The sequence below is a fragment of the Panthera pardus genome, unplaced genomic scaffold, assembly GCF_024362965.1.
Source record: "Panthera pardus isolate Hobbes unplaced genomic scaffold, ASM2436296v1 HiC_scaffold_2, whole genome shotgun sequence".
Classification (NCBI taxonomy): Eukaryota; Metazoa; Chordata; class Mammalia; order Carnivora; family Felidae; genus Panthera; species Panthera pardus.
The window spans coordinates 146516328-146534166 of record NW_026526765.1 but is presented as its reverse complement, the minus strand read 5'-3'; positions in this window follow the sequence as shown (position 1 = coordinate 146534166).

Below are 17839 nucleotides of genomic sequence, written 5' to 3'. Positions count from 1 at the left end.
CAAATTAGGTGATAATGCTTCATCTGAATCCATCTTGGTGGCCGGGTCAATAGCATATACAGATTAGCTTGGACTGATCAGAGCCTATCCCTGGAGCTGACCGTGGGGTCAACTCAACTCAAACCACAAGACTGAGAGTAGAGGGTGCATCCCTAAAAGAAATCCTGGATGTTGTGAAAGGTGGAAGGGAGAAGGGTGTTGAGGGGCCGATACACAAATTGTGCACTATACCTTTTTTTTTTTATTTTTTTTATTTTTTTTTAAATTTTTTTTTTCCAACGTTTTTTATTTATTTTTGGGACAGAGAGAGACAGAGCATGAATGGGGGAGGGGCAGAGAGAGAGGGAGACACAGAATCGGAAACAGGCTCCAGGCTCCGAGCCATCAGCCCAGAGCCTGACGCGGGGCTCGAACTCACGGACCGCGAGATCGTGACCTGGCTGAAGTCGGACGCTTAACCGACTGCGCCACCCAGGTGCCCCTATACCTTTTTGTTTCATGTTTATTTATTGAGTTTTGAAAGAGAGAGCCAAGGAGGGGCAGAGAGAGAGGGAGAGAGAGAATCCCAAGCAGGTTCTGAGCTGTCAACACAGAGCCCAATGTGGTGCTCGATTCCACAAACAGTGAGATCATGACCTGAGCTGAAATCAAGTCAGACACTTAACCAACTGAGCCACCCAAGTGCCCCTGCAATGTACCTTTTCCACTGAAGGTCGGAGGGTCTTCACACAGGTTGTGTGATTTCCCAGTCCCGAGCCCCTGAGGTGGGACATACTTTAGGCCTCCCAGTATGATTTTTGCTACACCTTCAAGCATTTTAGATAACTGAGTTACCCACTTGCTTAAGACTCAGGATTCAGCTTGTAAAAGACTCTCACTGGGTCTGCTTTTCATGAAGAAATTTCAAATGACAATGAAGGGCAAGCCACAGTCAGAGAAAAGGGCTTTTTTTTTTAAATGTTTACTTACTTATTTTGAGAGAGAGAGAGATAGACAGCAAGTGGGGTAAGAGCAGAGAGAGAGGGAGAGGGAGAGAGAATTCCAAGCAGGCTCCATGCTGCCAGCTCAGAGCCTGATGTGGGGCTCGATCCTACAAACTCTGAGCTGAAATCAAGAGTCCCATGCCCAACCGACCAAACCACCAGGCACCCCGCTCCTTCTCTTTCAATAAAGAAAATAGTCGAGAGTCAGAAGTAAACAGGATCAGAACTGGGATAGGTAGGACATAAGCAGGTCTGGAACACGTGGTGCCCCCTTAGAGGTTCTGCCACCCTTGGTTGCTGGGGTACTTTACAGGAGGTACATGGGTTAGTTGAAAAGTACAGAGTCAGGGGGACACCTAGAGAAGTGTCCTTTTTATTTAAAAGAGTAAAGGGTGGGGGCGTCTGGGTGGCCCAGTCAGTTAAACATCTGACTTCGGCTCAGGTCATGATCTCGTGGTTTGTGGATTCAAGCCCTGCGTCGGGCACTGCACTGTCAGTGTGGAGCCTGCTGGGGATCCTCTCTCTCTCCTTCTCTTTGCCTCTCCCCACTCTTACACACATGTATGTGCCTTGTCTCTCAAAATAAGTAAGTAAACTTGAAAGAAAGAAAGAAAGAAAGAAAGAAAGAAAGAAAGAAAGAAGAAAGAAAGAAAGAAAGAAAGAAAGAAAGAAAGAAAGAAAAGTATAGAGACTGGACTGGAATCCCAGCCTCCCATCACTCTCTAGTGGTAGGGACCTTATCCTCCCCGAACCTGTTTCCCCATCTACAAAGTGAGGGGTCTCCTGGTGCCCAGTCACTGAAACGTGGTAGTTGCTGTTATTACTCATGAGAATGTACAAAACAATCCCCTAAAAGTAGAGGTCCGGGTTTGGACCTAAAAGTCACAAATAGCTCATGTTCTGATCTCAGAATTTCCCTAGTCATCTGAGCCAAACTTAGCAATGTCTTCCCTTTTGTGCTTGGCTCATCCAAATTGTGTAAGTCAATAGAGGAGTGTGCTGGCTCTGAGCTATTCTGGGTGAGAAAAAAAGAAGTGTCTACACACTTTAATTCTCTGCAGCTTTGGGGTGCCTGGCTGGCTCAGTCAGAAGAGCATGTGACTCTTGATCTTGAGGTTGTGAGTTCGAGCCCCATGTTGGGGGTAGAGGTTGCTTAAATACATCCATCCATCCATACATACATACACTTAAAAAAATTCCCCACAGCTGTGATAGTACCTTGACTAGCAGAAGCTGTGCTTGGACGCAAGAAAATACATCTTAAAAAATGCTTTCTTAGTCTCGCATCCATGAAATACAGCCAGACCAACACTAAACCAGTCTGCACACCTAAAAAACTGATTTGAGGCTTAACACAACAATCTGCACAACCTGACCACAGAACTCAGCAGGTACACGGTGCAGAGAGGTGAATTGGGGAAGAGAGAAGCCACGGAGGGCAGGGGGCTGTTTTTGCATGCAGAGAGAGGACAGAGATGGGGAGAATATGGGAAACCCCCCCCCCCCACCGAAAAGCAGCTAGAGAGAATGTTGAAAAGTGGAAACAGCCACAGAACTGAACTAAAGAGGGAGAAAGGAGAAAGGAGAGGGTTTAAATTCCATTAAGACTGTAAACTGGGGGAGCGCAGAGTCTGCAACTCCACAGCTCAATACCTGGTGGTGCTCTGGTGGGAAGGGCAAATCCCCAGGAGCAGAGTGAGGTCTGGGAGGTTCTCTGGCCACACAGGGAAAAGCAGTTCCACTGCTGGAAGGACATTTGGTAGAGACTGTTGAAGCTACCTGGTCCCTGCAGACCCCAGAGAACGGCCACATTCGCTGGTGCTGGAACAAGGTTGCTGGGGGTGAAGACTGGTGTCAGATGTGTGTTGTGATTTTCCATAGTCCCTGAAACGCTGATGCTACAAGATCACGTGAACTTTTTCTGGGATGGTCTGGCACCTGGCCGCAGTCTCTGGGCATCGGCAGCACCACAGTCCTGTGAACGTTCCTGGGTGTGGCCAGCACCTGGCCATTGCTCGGTGAGACCCTCCTGCAGAGGGGCGAACAGGTCAGAGCCGCGGTCCCTCAGAAGTGAGGGGTCAGGGAAAATAGCTGCATCTGAGATAAAACTCAGGAGGTAGGTGCCGCCTGGCAACCTGACGGCTTGGTCACAGACAGTGTAAAAGCAGGGAGTGGACAGAAGCCGGAGACAAAGGACAGGTGCTTGATTGCTGATCTGGGAAAACAGAATTCGATACTAGAGACCAGGTAGCTGGGTGACGCCATTTTCACCATTCCCGCGCATGCGCATACACACCTAAGAGCGCCACAACACTCCACCCCAGTAGGCTAGCAGCGCCATCTAGTGGATAACGGAGTTGTTACACTAAGCCCTGCCCAACTGGGCCAACCTCGCTCTTCAGGAACACCACAGGTCTCTCTGCCTGCTTAGTTTACGGACTATAAAGTACTTAATAGTTTGACTTCTAGGGAAAAACGATGTAATTTCAATTGTACTTCAGTCTGTTTGTTGGTCCATCTATTCAATTTTCTTTCTATCTTTTTTCTTTGTCGTTTCTTTTCTTTTTCTTGAATACAGAAAGACAAAAAATTTATTTTTATTTTCAATTTTTATTAAAAATATTTTTTCTACTATATTTTTTACTTTTTTGTACATTTTTCAAATTCTATTTTACTTCCATCATTTCATTTTATTCTATTTCATTGTATTCATTTTCTCAAATTTTCAAACATTTTCCTTTTTTTCTTTTTTCCCCTCCCCCCCTCTTTTTTCTCTAATCTATCAACCTCCTTTCAATAACCAGACCAAAACATACCTAGGATCTAGTATCAACTATTTGATTTGTGTGTGTGTGTGTGTGTGTGTGTGTGTGTGTGTTGTTTTTAATTTTTTAATTAAAATTTTTTTACCTTATTAATTCTTTTTCTTTCTTCAAAATGATGAAATGAAGGAATTCACCCCATAAGAAAGAGCAGGAAGAAACGACAGTCAGGGACTTAATCAACCCAGATACAAGCAAGATGTCTGAACTAGAATTTAGAATCATGATAATAAGAACACGAGCTGGGGTCGAAAATAGATTAGAATCCCTCTCTGTGTAGATAAAAGAAGTAAAAGCTAGTCAGGATGAAATAAAAAATACTATAGCTGAACTACAATTTCGAATGGATGCCATGGTGGCAAAGATGGATGAGGCAGACCAGTAAATCAGTGATATGGAGGACAAACTTATGGAGAATAATGAAGCAGAAAAAAAGAGGGAGATTAAGGCAAAAGAGCACAATTTAAGAATTAGAGAAATCAGTGACTCATTAAAAAGGAACAACATCAGAATCATAGGGACCCCAGAAGATGAAGAGAGAGAAAAAGGGGTAGAAGGATTACGTGAGCAAATCATAGTGGAAAACTTTCCTAACCTGGGGAAAGACACAGACATCAAAATCCAGGAAGCACAGAGGACTCCCATAAGATTCAACAAAATCCAACCATCAACAAGGCATATCATAGTCAAATTCACAAAATACTCAGGCAAGGAAAGAATCATGAAAGCACCAGGGGAAAAAAGTTCTTAACCTACAAGGGAAGACAGATCAAGTTTGTGGCAGACCTATTCACAGAAACTTGGCAGGCCAGAAGGGAGTGGCAGGAGATATTCGATGTGCTGAATCAGAAAAATATGCAGCCAAGAGTTCTTTATACAGCAAGGCTGCCATTCAAAATAGAAGGAGAGATTAAAAGTTTCCCAGACAAACAAAATTTAAAGGAGTTCGTGACCACTAAACCAGCCCTGCAAGAAATTTTAAGGGGGACTCTCTGAGGGGAGAAAAGATGGAAAAAAAAAAAAAAGACCAAAAGCAACAAAAACTAGAAAGGACCAGAGAACACCACCAGAAACTCCAACTTTACAAGAAACATAATGGCAATAAACTCATATCTTTCAGTACTCACTCTAAATGTCAATGGACTAAATGCTCCAATCAAAAGACATAGGGTAACAGAATGGATAAGAAAACAAGATCCATCTGTCTGCTGTTTACAAGAGACCCACTTTAGACCTAAAGACACCTTCAGACTGAAAGTAAGGGGATGGAGAACCATCTATCATGCTAATGGTCAACAAAAGAAAGCCAGAGTAGCCATACTTATATCAGACAATCTACAGTTCAAAATAAAGACTGTAACAAGAGATGAAGAAGGGCATTATATCATAATTAAGGAGTCTGTCCACCAAGAAGACCTAACAGTTGTAAACATTTCTGCTCCAAACGTGGTAGCACCCAAATATATAAATTAATTAATCACAAACCCATTGATAATACCATCATAGTAGGGGGCTTCAACACCCCACTTACAACAATGAACAGATACTCTAAACAGAAAATCAACAAGGAAACAATGGCTTTGAATGACACACTGGACCAGATGGACTTAACAGATACATTCAGAACATTTCATCCTAAAGCTCCTAAACAATATACATTCTTCTCCAGTGCACATGGAATGTTCTCCAGAATAGATCACGTACTGGGACACAAATCAGCCCTCAACAAGTACAAAAAGATCGAGATCATACTGTGCATATTTTCAGACCACAACACTATGAAACTCAAAATCAACCACAAGAAAAAATTTGGAAAGATAAGAAATACTTGGAGACTAAAGAACATCCTACTAAAGAATGAATTGGCTAACCAAGAAGTTAAAGAAGAAATTAAAAAGTACATGGAAGCCAATGAAAATAAAAACACCACAGCCCAAAACCTCTGGGACACAGCAAAGGCAGTTATAAGAGGGAGTTATATAGCAATCCAGGCCTTCCTAAAGAAGGAAGAAAGGTCTCAGATACACAACCTAACCCTACACCTTAAAGAGATGGAAAAATAACAGCAAATAAAACCAAAACCAGCAGAAGACAGGAAATAAAAAAGATTAGAGCAGAAATAAATGCTATCAAAATCAAAAAAGCAGTAGAACAAATCAATGAAACCAGAAGCTGGTTCTTTGAAAGAATTAACAAAATTGAAAAGCCACTAGCCAGTTTGATCAAAAAGAAAAAGGAAAGGACCCAAATAAATAAAATCAAGAATGAAAGAGGAGAGATCACAGCCTACACAGCAGAAATAAAAACAATAATAAGAGAATATTATGAGCAATTATACACCAATAAAATGGGCAATCTGGAAGAAATGGACAAATTCCTAGAAACATATAAACTACCAAAACTGAAACAGGAAGAAATAGAAAATTTGAACAGACCCATAACTAGTAAAGAAATTGAATTAGTAATAAAAAATCTCCCCCAAAAAACAGTCCAGAGGCAGATGGCTTTCCAGGGAAGTTCTACCAAACATTTAAGGAAGCGTTAACAAGTCTCTTGACATGTAACCTATTCTCTTGAAGCTGTTCCAAAAAATAGAAATGGAAGGAAAACTTCCAAACTCTTTCTATGAAGCCAGCATTACCTTGATTCCAAAACCAGACAGAGACCCCACTGAAAAGGAGAACTATAGACCAATTTCCCTGATGAACATGGATGCAAAAATCCTCAACAAGATATTAGCCAATTGGATCCAATAATACATTAAAAAAATTATTTACCATGACCAAGTGGATTTACCTGGGATGCAGGGCTGGTTTAATATCCGCAAAACAATCAATGTGATTCATCACATCAATAAAAGAAAGGACAAGAAACATATGATCCTCTCAATAGATGCAGAGAAAGCATTTGACAAAATACAGCATCCTTTCTTGATAAAAACCCTTAAGAAAGTAGGGATATAAGGATCATACCTCAAGATCATAAAAGCCATATATGAACGACCCAATGCCAATATCATCCTCAATGGGGAAACATCCTTAAAGGGGAAACTTTTCCCTCTAAGGTCAGAAACAAGACAGGGATGTCCACTCTCGCCACTGTTATTCAACATAGTATTGGAAGTCTTAGCCTCTGCAATCAGACAACACAAAGAAGTAAAAGGCATCCAAATCAGCCAGGAGGCAGTCAAACTTTCACTCTTCGCAGATGACATGATACTCTATATGGAAAACTCAAAAGATTACACCCAAAAACTGCTAGAACTGATCCATGAATTCAGCAAAGTGGCAGGGTATAAAATCAATGTACAGAAATCGGTTGCATTCCTATACACCAACAATGAAGCGACAGAAAGAGAAATCAAGGAATCGATCCCATTTGCAATTGCACCAAAACCCATAAAATACCTAGGAATAAATTTAACCAAAGAGTTGAAAAATCTATACGCTGAAAAGTATAGAAAGCTTATGAAATAAATTGAAGAAGACACAAAAAATGGAAAAAGATTCCATATTCCCTGATAGGAAGAACAAATATTGTTAAAATGTCAATACTACCCAAAGCAATCTACATATTCGATGCAATACCTATCAAAATAACACCAGTATTCTTCACAGAGCTAGAACAAGCAATCCTAAGATTTGTATGGTACCAGAAAAGACCCCGAATAGCCAAAGCAATCTTGAAAAAGAAACCGAACCAGAAAGCATCACAATCCCGGACTTCAAGCTATACTACAAAGCTTTAATCATCAAGACAATATGGTACTGGCACAAGAATAGACACTCAGATCAATGGAACAGAATAGAGAACCCAGAAATGGACCCACAAACCTAAGGTTAACTAATCTTTCACAAAGCAGGAGAGAATATTCAATGGAATAAAGACAGTCTCTTCAGCAAATGGTGCTGGGGAAATTGGACACCAACATGCAGAAAAATGAACCTGGACCACTTTCTTACACCATACACAAAAATAAACTCAAGATGGATGAAAGACCTAAATGTAAGACAGGAAGCCATCAAAATCATCGAGGAGAAAGCAGGCAAAACCTCTTTGACCTCGGCCGCACAACTTCTTACTCAACATGTCTCTGGAGGCAAGGGAAACCAAAGCAAAAATGAACTATTGGGACCTCATCAAAATAAAAAAGCTTCTGCACAGCGAAGGAAACAATCAGCAAAATGAAAAGGCAAGTGACAGAATGGGAGAAGATAGTTGTAAACGACATATCAGATAAAGGGTTAGTATCCAAAATCTATAAAGAACTTATCAAACTCAACACCCAAAAAACAAATAATCCAGTGAAGAAATGGGCAAAAGACATGAATAGACACTTCTCCAAAGAAGACATCCAGATGGCCAACCAACACATGAAAAAATGCTCAATATCACTTATCATCTGGGAAACACAAATCAAAACCACAAAGACATACCACCTCACACCTGTTAGAATGGCTCACATTAACAACTCAGACAACAACAGATGTTGGCGAGGATGCGGAGAAAGAGGATCTCTTTTGCATTGCTGGTGGGAATGCAAGCTGGTGCAGCCACTCTGGAAAACAGTATGGAGGTTCCTCAAAAAACAAAAAATAGAACTACCCTACGACCCAGCAACTGCACCACAAGGCATTTATCCAAGGGATACAGGTGTGCTGTTTCGAAGGGGCACATGCACCCCAATGTTTATAGCAGTACTATCAACAATAGCCAAAGTATGGAAAGAGTCCAAATGTCCATCGATGGGTGACTGGATAAAGAAGATGTGGTAGGTATATACAATGGAGTATTACTCAGCAATCAAAAATAATGAAATCTTGCCATTTGCAACTATGTGGATGGAACTGGAGTGTATTATGCTAAGTGAAATTAGTCAGTCAGAGAAAGACAAATATCATATGACTTCACTCATATAAGGACTTTAAGACACAAAACAGATGAACATAAGGGAAGAGAAGCAAAAATAATATAAAAACAAGGAGGGGGACAAAACATAAGAGACTCTTAAATATGGAGAACAAACAGAGGGTTACTGGAGGGGGTGTGGGAGGGGGGATGGGCTAAATGGTAAAGGGGCACTAAGGAATCTATTCCTGAAATCATTGTTGCACTATAGGCTAACTAACTTGGATGTAAATTAAAAAATAAATAAATAAATTTAAAAAATGCTTTCTCATTTTTCAGGAACAGTAAATCACCCTGTGTCCTAGGATATGTCAAAAGAAATTAACAAAAATTTTTAATGTGTATTTATTTTTGAGAGGGAGAGAGACACATTGCAAGCAGGGGAGGGGCAGAGAGAGAGGGAGACACAGAATCCGAAGCAGGCTCCAGGCTCTGAGCTGCCAGCATAGAGCCCAACATGGGGCTCAAAGTCCTGAACTGCAAGATCATGACCTGAGCCGAAGTCGGCTGCTTAACTTACTGAGCCACCCAGGTGCCCCTGTCAAAGGTAATTAAACTGAGCACCTATTATCTGTGCTAGGTACTTCATAGTTACATCATGCTATTTAACTTTCTGGATTTGGAGACGGAAGCTTGGAAAGGGAAGGAAGCCACACAGCTAGTGAATGGTGAGGTTGGGGTTCTACACTACTCAGCACTACTAACATTTTGGGCCAGATGATTCTTCGTTGTGGGGACTGTGCTGTGTGTGACAGGGCATTGAACAGCATCCCTGGCATATTCCCACTAGATGCCAGTCGCATCCCCATGGTTATGACAACAAACATGTCTTCAGATTTTGTCAAATGTTCCTCCGGAAACAAAGTCACCCCAGGTTGAGAAATGCTCATCCGTGAGTTACACAAGCACTTTCACTGGGGCTGATTCAGAGGAGGCCTTTGGGCCAAGGTCAATGCTGGTAGATCTGTAGTAGGTGAAGAATTGCTTGAAGTCTGAGACTCTCATGGAAATAATTTCTTTCAGTAATTCATCTTCTTTACCTACTGAAGTGCCTTTACTAATTACTGAGGATAAGTAATTACCACATGCCCTTTTTAAATCTGCATTAGAAGGTTGGTTGGAGTTATAATGGCCTCTGGAAGTCTCTGGAATGAGAATTCATAAAAATTGTGGGCTCTCAGGAAGATGTAGAAAATTTGAACAGATTATCAGCAAAGAAATTGAATCAGTAATCAAAAAACTCCCAACAAACAAAAGCCCAGGACCAAGTGAATTCTACCAAACATTTAAAGAAGAGTTCATACCTATTCTTCCAAACTCTTCCAAAAAACAGAAGCGGAAGGAAAACTTCCAAATTCATTCTATAAGGCCAGCATTACCCTGATACCAAAACCAGATAAAGACACCACACAAAAAAGAGAACTAACTATGCGCTATTATCCCTGATGAACATGGATACAAAAATTCTCAATAAAATGCTAGCAAACTGAATCCAATAATACATTCACTGGGGTGCCTGAGTGGCTTAGCTGATTAAGCGTCCAACTTCAGCTCAGGTTATGATCTTGCGGTTTGTGAGTTCAAGCCCTACATCGGGCTCTGTGCTGACAGCTCAGAGTCTGGAGCCTGCTTCGGCTTCTGTGTCTCCCTCTCTCTCTGACCTTCCCCCTCTCATGCTCTGTCTCTATCTCTCAAAAATAAATAAACATTAAAAAACAGAAAAGAATCACTCACCAAAATCAAGTGGGATTTATTCCTGGGCTGCAAGGGTAGTTTAATATTCACCAAGCAATCAATATGATACACGACATTAATAAAAGAAAGGATAAGAATCATGTGATCATTCAATAGACACAGAAAAAACATTTGAGAAAGCACATCCATTCATGATAAAAATACCTAACAAAGTAGGTTTAGAGGAAATGTACATCAACATAATAAAAGCCTTATATGAAAAACTCCCAGCTAATGTCATTCTCAATGGGGAAAAACTGAGAGCGTTTCCCCTAAGGTCAGGAACAAGACAAGGATGTCCACTCTCACCACTTTTATTTAACACAGTGCTGGAAGTCCTAGCCACAGCAAATCAGACAACAAAAAGAAATAAAAGGCATCCCAGTTGGTAAAAGTGAAACTTGTTACTATACATAGATGACATGATACCATATATAGAAAACTCCAAACACTCCACCAAAAAACTGATAAACAAACTCAGTAAAGTCGCAGGATACAAAATCACTGTACAGAAATCTGTTGTATTTTTTCAAAAATTTTTTAATGTTTATTTTTGACAGAGAGAGAGAGAGACAGAGCATGAGCGGGGGAGGGGCAGAGAGAGAGGGAGACACAGAATCCAAAGCAGGCTCCAGGCTCTGAGCTGTCAGCACAGAGCCTGACGCGGGGCTTGAAACCACAGACCGTGAGATTATGACCTGAGCCAAAGTTGGACGCTCAACCAACTGAGCCACCCAGGCGCCCCAAGAAATCTGTTGTATTTCTATACACCAAAAATGAAGCAGCAGACACAAAAATTAAGAAAACAATCCCATTTACAAGTACACCAAAAGTAATAAGGTACCTAGGAATAAATCTAACCAAAGATATGAAAGACCCATACTCTGAAAACTATCAAAAACTGATTAAAGAAATTGAAGATGATGCAAAGAAATGGAAAGATACTCCATGCTGATGGATTGGAAGAACAAATATTGTTACAATGTCCATACTACCCGAAGCAATCTACACATTTAAAGCAATCCCTATCAAAACACCAATAGCAGTTTTCACAGAACTAGAAAGAACAAACAGCCCTAAAATTTGTACGGAACCACAAAAGACCCTGAAGGGCCAAAGCAATCTTGAAAAAGAAAAGCAAAACTGGAGGCATCATAATTCTGGACTTCAAGCTATATTACAAAGCTGTAGTCATCAAAACAGTATGGTAGCAGCCACTCTGGAAAACAGGATGGAATTTCCTCAAAAAGTTAAAAATAGACCTACCCTACAATCCAGCAATTGCACTACTAGGTATTTAGGCAGAGGCTACAAAAATACACCTGTGAAGGGATATGTCCACCCGAATGTTTATAGCAGCATTATCAACAATAGTCAAAGTGTGGAGAGAACCCAAATGTCCATCATGTCCATTGATGAATGGATAAAGAAGATGCAGTAGATACATACAATGGAATGTTTTTCGCCATAAAAAAAGGAATAAAACCTTGCCATTTGCAACAACATGGATGGACCTAGAGAGTATAATGCTAAGGGAAAAAATACCATATGATTTCACTCATATGTGGAATTTAAGGAATAAAACAGATGAGCAAAGGGGGAGAAACACACAGAGAAATAAAACACGATAACAGAGTCTTACCTAGAGAGAACAAACTGATGGTTACCAGAAGGGAGTGAAGTGGAGGTTACCAGAAATGGAGGGGATGGGGGGAATAGGTGATGGGGACCAAGGAGGGCACTTGTCGTGATGAGCACCGGGTGAATAAAATAAACCTTTGAAAAAACATTGTGGGCTCTGCTTCCTTATTATTTATTCCCTGATAATTCAGCTTAGCCTGATTCAAGTTTCTTTCGTTATGCTCTCAACCTCCAAATGCAAAAAACAACAACAAAAACCACCACGACTCCAACAACAACAACAACAACAACAACAACAACAACAACAAATAGAGGAAAACATTTTCCCAACAGAGGCAGGAAAATTGGCTTTCCAATCAAATAAACTAAAGTTGAATTCAATTCAGGCCCTCACTCTCAGGGTAGATAACTGAAGCAAGTCACTTAACTATAGTCTCAGTTTTTCCTATAATGTCTAATTTAGGAAGGAAGGAAATACAGATTTAATAATGCCATTATCTTACAATATCTAGCTTATGGTGTTCTACTTATTAAACTAGACGGGATGCATACAAACAGGCTTAATAGTGACTATAGCTACTGTTTATTGAGCATTACCACATGCCGGACATTGACATGGGTCTCCATGCAGCGTTTGTAATACTCAAAGCCTTGTTGCAAAGCAGGTAATGCATTTTTGAGATGAGGAAAATCTCCATTTTGCAGATGGAGATTAAGCAATTCACCCAAGGTCAGAAAGCCTGCAGTGTGCATTAAAGTCCCCTACATGTGAGAGATGGCCATCCTCAATGATATTCCTGCAATTCATAGAAAACTTTTTGAACAGGACCCATCTGGTTTTACCAGCCACCTTGGGTTAATCCTTGTATGACAAGTGAGTCTGATAATTTATAAATATCTGGAAAGGGGTGAACTTAATTTGGATAGACATTATTTTTTTTAAGTGTCAAAAAAAAAAAAAAAGAAAACAGTACAGAATCACCCAACAATAGCAAATTATACATTCTTCTCAAGTACATGTGGAAACTTCTCTGGAGGAGACCGTGTGCGAGGCCAGTATACTGGAAAGCACCTTCTCTGACCACTATAGAGGGAAATTAGAAATTAATAACAGAAGGGGATTTGGAGATTTCACAAATTAAATAACACATGCTTATATAACCAATTAGCCAGAGAAGAAATCACAAGAGAAACTAGAACACAGTTTGAGATGAATGGAAGAGAAAATGTAACATGCCAAAATTTATGGTTGTAGCCAACACACAGCTCCAGGGAAACCTATAGCTGTAAACAATAAATATTAATAAAGGAAAATATTTCAAATCAATAACCTAACTTTGTACATGAAGACACTGGAAAAAGAAGAGTGAGATATCCAAAGTGAGCAGGAGGAAGGAGATAATTAGGATTAGAGTCAAAATTAAGGATATAAAGAATAGAAAAATTGAGAACATCAATGGAGCCAAGCCTTGGTTCTTTGAAAGGACTACCAAAATTATCAAACCTTTAGACTGATTGGGGGAAGGGGTTGAGGGGGCATTAAGAGAGAAAGAAGGAGAGGGGCACCTGGGTGGCTCAGTGGGTTATGCATCTGACCCTTGATTTCGGCTCAGTCATGATCTTGCGGTTGGTGAGTTTGAGTCCTGCATCCGGCTCTGTGCTGACAGCTCAGAGCCTGCTCGGGATCCTCTCTCTCTCTCTCTCTGCCCCTTCCCTGCTCACGTGTGCTCACTCTTTCTCTCAAAATAAATAAATAAAAACTTAAAAAAAAGAAATTAAAGACGATATGGACAAATGGAAACATACCCTGTATTTGTGGATTGAATACTTAATATCGTTAAGATGGCAGTTCTCCAAATTGACATACAGAATCAGTGTTACTCCTATCAAAATTCCACTTCTTCCCCCAGGCCTCTGAAATTGATAAACTAATCCTAGAATCCGCATGGATGCCAGGGACCCAAAATAGCTAAAACAATCTTGCAAAGAACACAGCTGGAGGACTCACACTTCCCAATTTTAAAACGTACTATAAAGCTACAATAATCAGAACAGAATGGCACTGGCATGAGGACAGACATATAGAATTGGGAGTCCAGAAATAGAGTCTTACCTCTAGGGTCAATTGATTTTCAACAGTTGTCAGCCAAGACAATTAAATGGCGGAAAGAATAGTCTTTTCAACACACCGACGCTGGGAAAACTGGATGTCCATATGCAAAAGAATGACATTGGACCCCTACCTCAGACCGTTATACAAAAATTAAAATGGACCGCAGACCTTAATTTAAGGGCAAAAATGATAAAACTCTTAAAAAAAAAACCAAGGTGTCACATAAACCTAGTTGTAGTGGAAAGGGGTTTAGTTTACATTTATGGCTCCTTGAGAGATTTCAGGAGCTCTTGAGGATAAGAGACCAAATATTACAACAAAAGATGGTCCCAATCCTCTTATTACTCAGGAAATGCCAAAGGTTTTTATGAGCTGTGTGAGCCAGGAACCATGGAACGAAGGCCAGATATTTGAGAAGAAATATCTTTTGGTCATCTGAATATGTATATTTCTTTTTTTTAAGTTTATTCATTTATTTTGAGAGTGTGCATGCATGTGCATGTGCGTGTGAACAAGCGGGAGAGGGGCAGAGACAGAGAGAGAGAGGGAGAGAATCCCAAGCACTGACAGTGCTGAGCCCGACATGGGGCTTGAACTCACGAACTGCGAGATCATGACCTGAGCCGAAGTAGGACGCTTAACTCACTGAGCCACCCAGGTGCTCCCCAAATGTATATATACTTCTGATAAATCGCAATATCCCAAGCCCTTCACATAGGCGTCATAGTTATTTTAAATGTCCTGAGGATTCCAAAATCTGTGTCATATCTGAGTTTGGTGCTGATTCTTGCTCTCGTCTTCAGTCTGTTTTTCTTTTTCTTTCTTTCTTTCTTTCTTTCTTTCTTTCTTTCTTTCTTTCTTTCTTTCTTTCTTTCTTTCTTTCTTTCTTTCTTTCTTTCTTTCTTGACTTTTAGCATGGCTTGAAATGCAGGATTTGTTGGGTAAAGGGACTGATATAGACATTTAATGTGAGGTCTGATGCTAGTCTGGCTAGGATTCGGACTGGTTTGATGTTTAACTGTAGCTTTAGGTGCCAGTGGCTTTAAGTTCTTCTAGTGTCCTTGTTTGTTTCTTTCCCTCTGCAGTCTTTGACTTTCTCCAAGAGCTTTTTATCTTTTTTTAAAAAAATTTATGTTGTCTTTTAAATTTTTTATTTTATTGTATTACTTTTTAAAGATTTTTTAAAATGCTTATTTTTGAGAGACAGAGAAAGAGTGCAGGTGGGGGAGGGGCAGAGAGAGATTGGGAGACAGAGGGTCCGCAGCAGTCTCCAGGGTCTGAGCTGCCAACAGTGAGCCCCATGCTGGGCTTGAACTCATAAACCACGAGATCATGACTTGAGCTGAAGTTGAACACTTAACCGACTGAGCCACCCAGGTGCCCTATTTTTTATTTTTGAGAGAGAGAGTGAGGGAGAGAGGATCTCAAGCAGGCTGCAAGCTGAGCGTGATTTGGGCCTTGATCCCATGACCCTGGGATCATGACCTGGGCCAAAATTGAGAGTCAGACACTCAACCAACTGAACCACCCAGGAGCTCCTCTCCAAGAACTTTCTAAAGGCAGTCTGCGCCCTGAAGCTCTTTCAGCTGTAACTTGCTATTGTCATACTGGAGGCTTATTGACTTGGTGGCAAGGGGTTAAGGAAAGGGAAAGCATTTTATAATTTTATGATGAAATCTCAGTATTCTGGTGGGTCTGTGTCCCTGGGCTGTGACATTCACAGGTGTCTCAGCTTTGTCCCCTCTTCCTTGGGTGAGGCAGAAAAGCTAGTAGGAACTGCAGTTGGGTAACTGTCCTTAGCCCCACCCTCCCGTGAGAAAAATAAGGCTCTGGAGAGCAGGCTTTTGTCAGGGGGACTACTCTGGCTATGTTTTTAAACATTTTTTAATTTTTTTTTCTTTCTTTTTTTTGCGAGAGAAAGAGAGAGAGAGAGAGAGCAGGGGAGGGGCAGAGAGAGAGGGAGACACAGAATCTGAAGCAGCCTCCAGGCTCTGAGCTGTCAGCACAGAGCCTGATGCGGGGCTTGAACTCATAAACTGTGAGATTGCTACCTGAGATAAAGTCTGCTGCCCAACCTACGGACCCACCCAGGTGCCCCAGGGTGTATTTTTAAATGGTAACTTTCCCCTCTCTTCTGCTAAAGACAGGAGGGGACTTTCCATGGCTCTTGGCCACACTCCTCAGCCTTCACCGATTGGTCAAAATTACAACAAAAGTACCCCTACCAAACTGTGGCCCCAGCAGCTTTGCTCTAGGTTAGCCGATCTTGGCTGTATTTGCCAGTCTGTCCAGATTTGGAGGGTGGCAGTTTGCGTCACTTCTCTGCTGGGTTCAAGAAAAGTGGTTGCTTTCTGGTTTGTTCCTGTTGTGAAGGTGGGAGTGACGGACCTCCCCAAACCCCTTCCGAGAGGAAGCTGAAAGTGAAGTTGCTTTTCCTTTGGTTTGTCCTTTAAAACAAAAACAAAAACACACACAAAAAAAGCCCTCAAGGCATGAGGGCTGAGAGAGCAACAGGGCTAGAGATCTCCATTTGGCCTTTTGGGAAAGAGTGTGCGGGGAGGCAGACCCTCCATGAAGGAAGGGCTCAGTCTGGCTTCATCACCCCTTTTTTAATTTTTTTAAAAACTTATTTTGAGAGAGAGAGGGAGAAGGGATAGAGAGAGAGAATCCCAAGCGGGCTTTGCACTGTCAGCACAGCCGTGCTCAAACTTATGAAATGGGGGATCATAACCTGAGCTGAAATCAAGAGTCCGATGCTCAACCAACTGAGCCCCCCAGGCACCCCAGGATTCATCCTCTCTTATTCAGCCTAAGTGCTCCCTCCAGACTCCATCCTCCAACCCCCTGCACCAGCACCCAAGGATCTTTCTGTAACAGAGACCTAACCATAACTGTCTCCTTGCTCAGACCCTCCCCTGCTTGGAAACTCCTGCACCTGCGGAATAATGTACGCGGTGCTCAGCGTGGCCTTCACAGATCCTCATGGGTCACCTTAAGCTTTCCTCTGCCGCCCACCTCTTCTGACTCCTATACTGTATTGGGGTACCAGGGACACCCCAAATTGCTTCCAAGCCCCTCAGTGTGACACACTGCCCCGGTGTCTCTGCCTCGCACTTGCTGATCCCTCTGGAACCCTTCCCATCATGACTGCAATGACTTCACCAGCAAGACCCCGCCTCCTTGGGGAGGCCTTCCCAAAGCCCCAAGTATATTCCTCAGACACAGTGCCATGCTGTGGATCATGCTGATGCTCCAAGGGACCACTCCAGCAGCCAAATCTCCATCTTACTCCAGGCAGAGGATGCATGGGGCAGACACTCTGTCTCTCCCCCAAGGCTCTGCTTTTGTCCCAGGGCGGGGAGGGGTACCAGATCTCATTGGTCAGCCCTCCCCATCAGCCCTCCCCAGCTGGGAAGAGGAGGAGGGAAGGTCTGGAAGGGAAGGAGCCTCTGTGCATTGGCACCTGCTGTACAGGCCAGGGATGAAGGAATCTGGCTCTGAAGCCACGGTCGTGGGGTTCAGATCCCAAGCTCCATCAAGTATCACCTCTCTGACCCTGGCAAGCTACTTATCTCTCTATGCTTCATCATTGTCCTCCATAAAACAGGTTAATAAATAGGACCTAGCTTAGCTAGAGG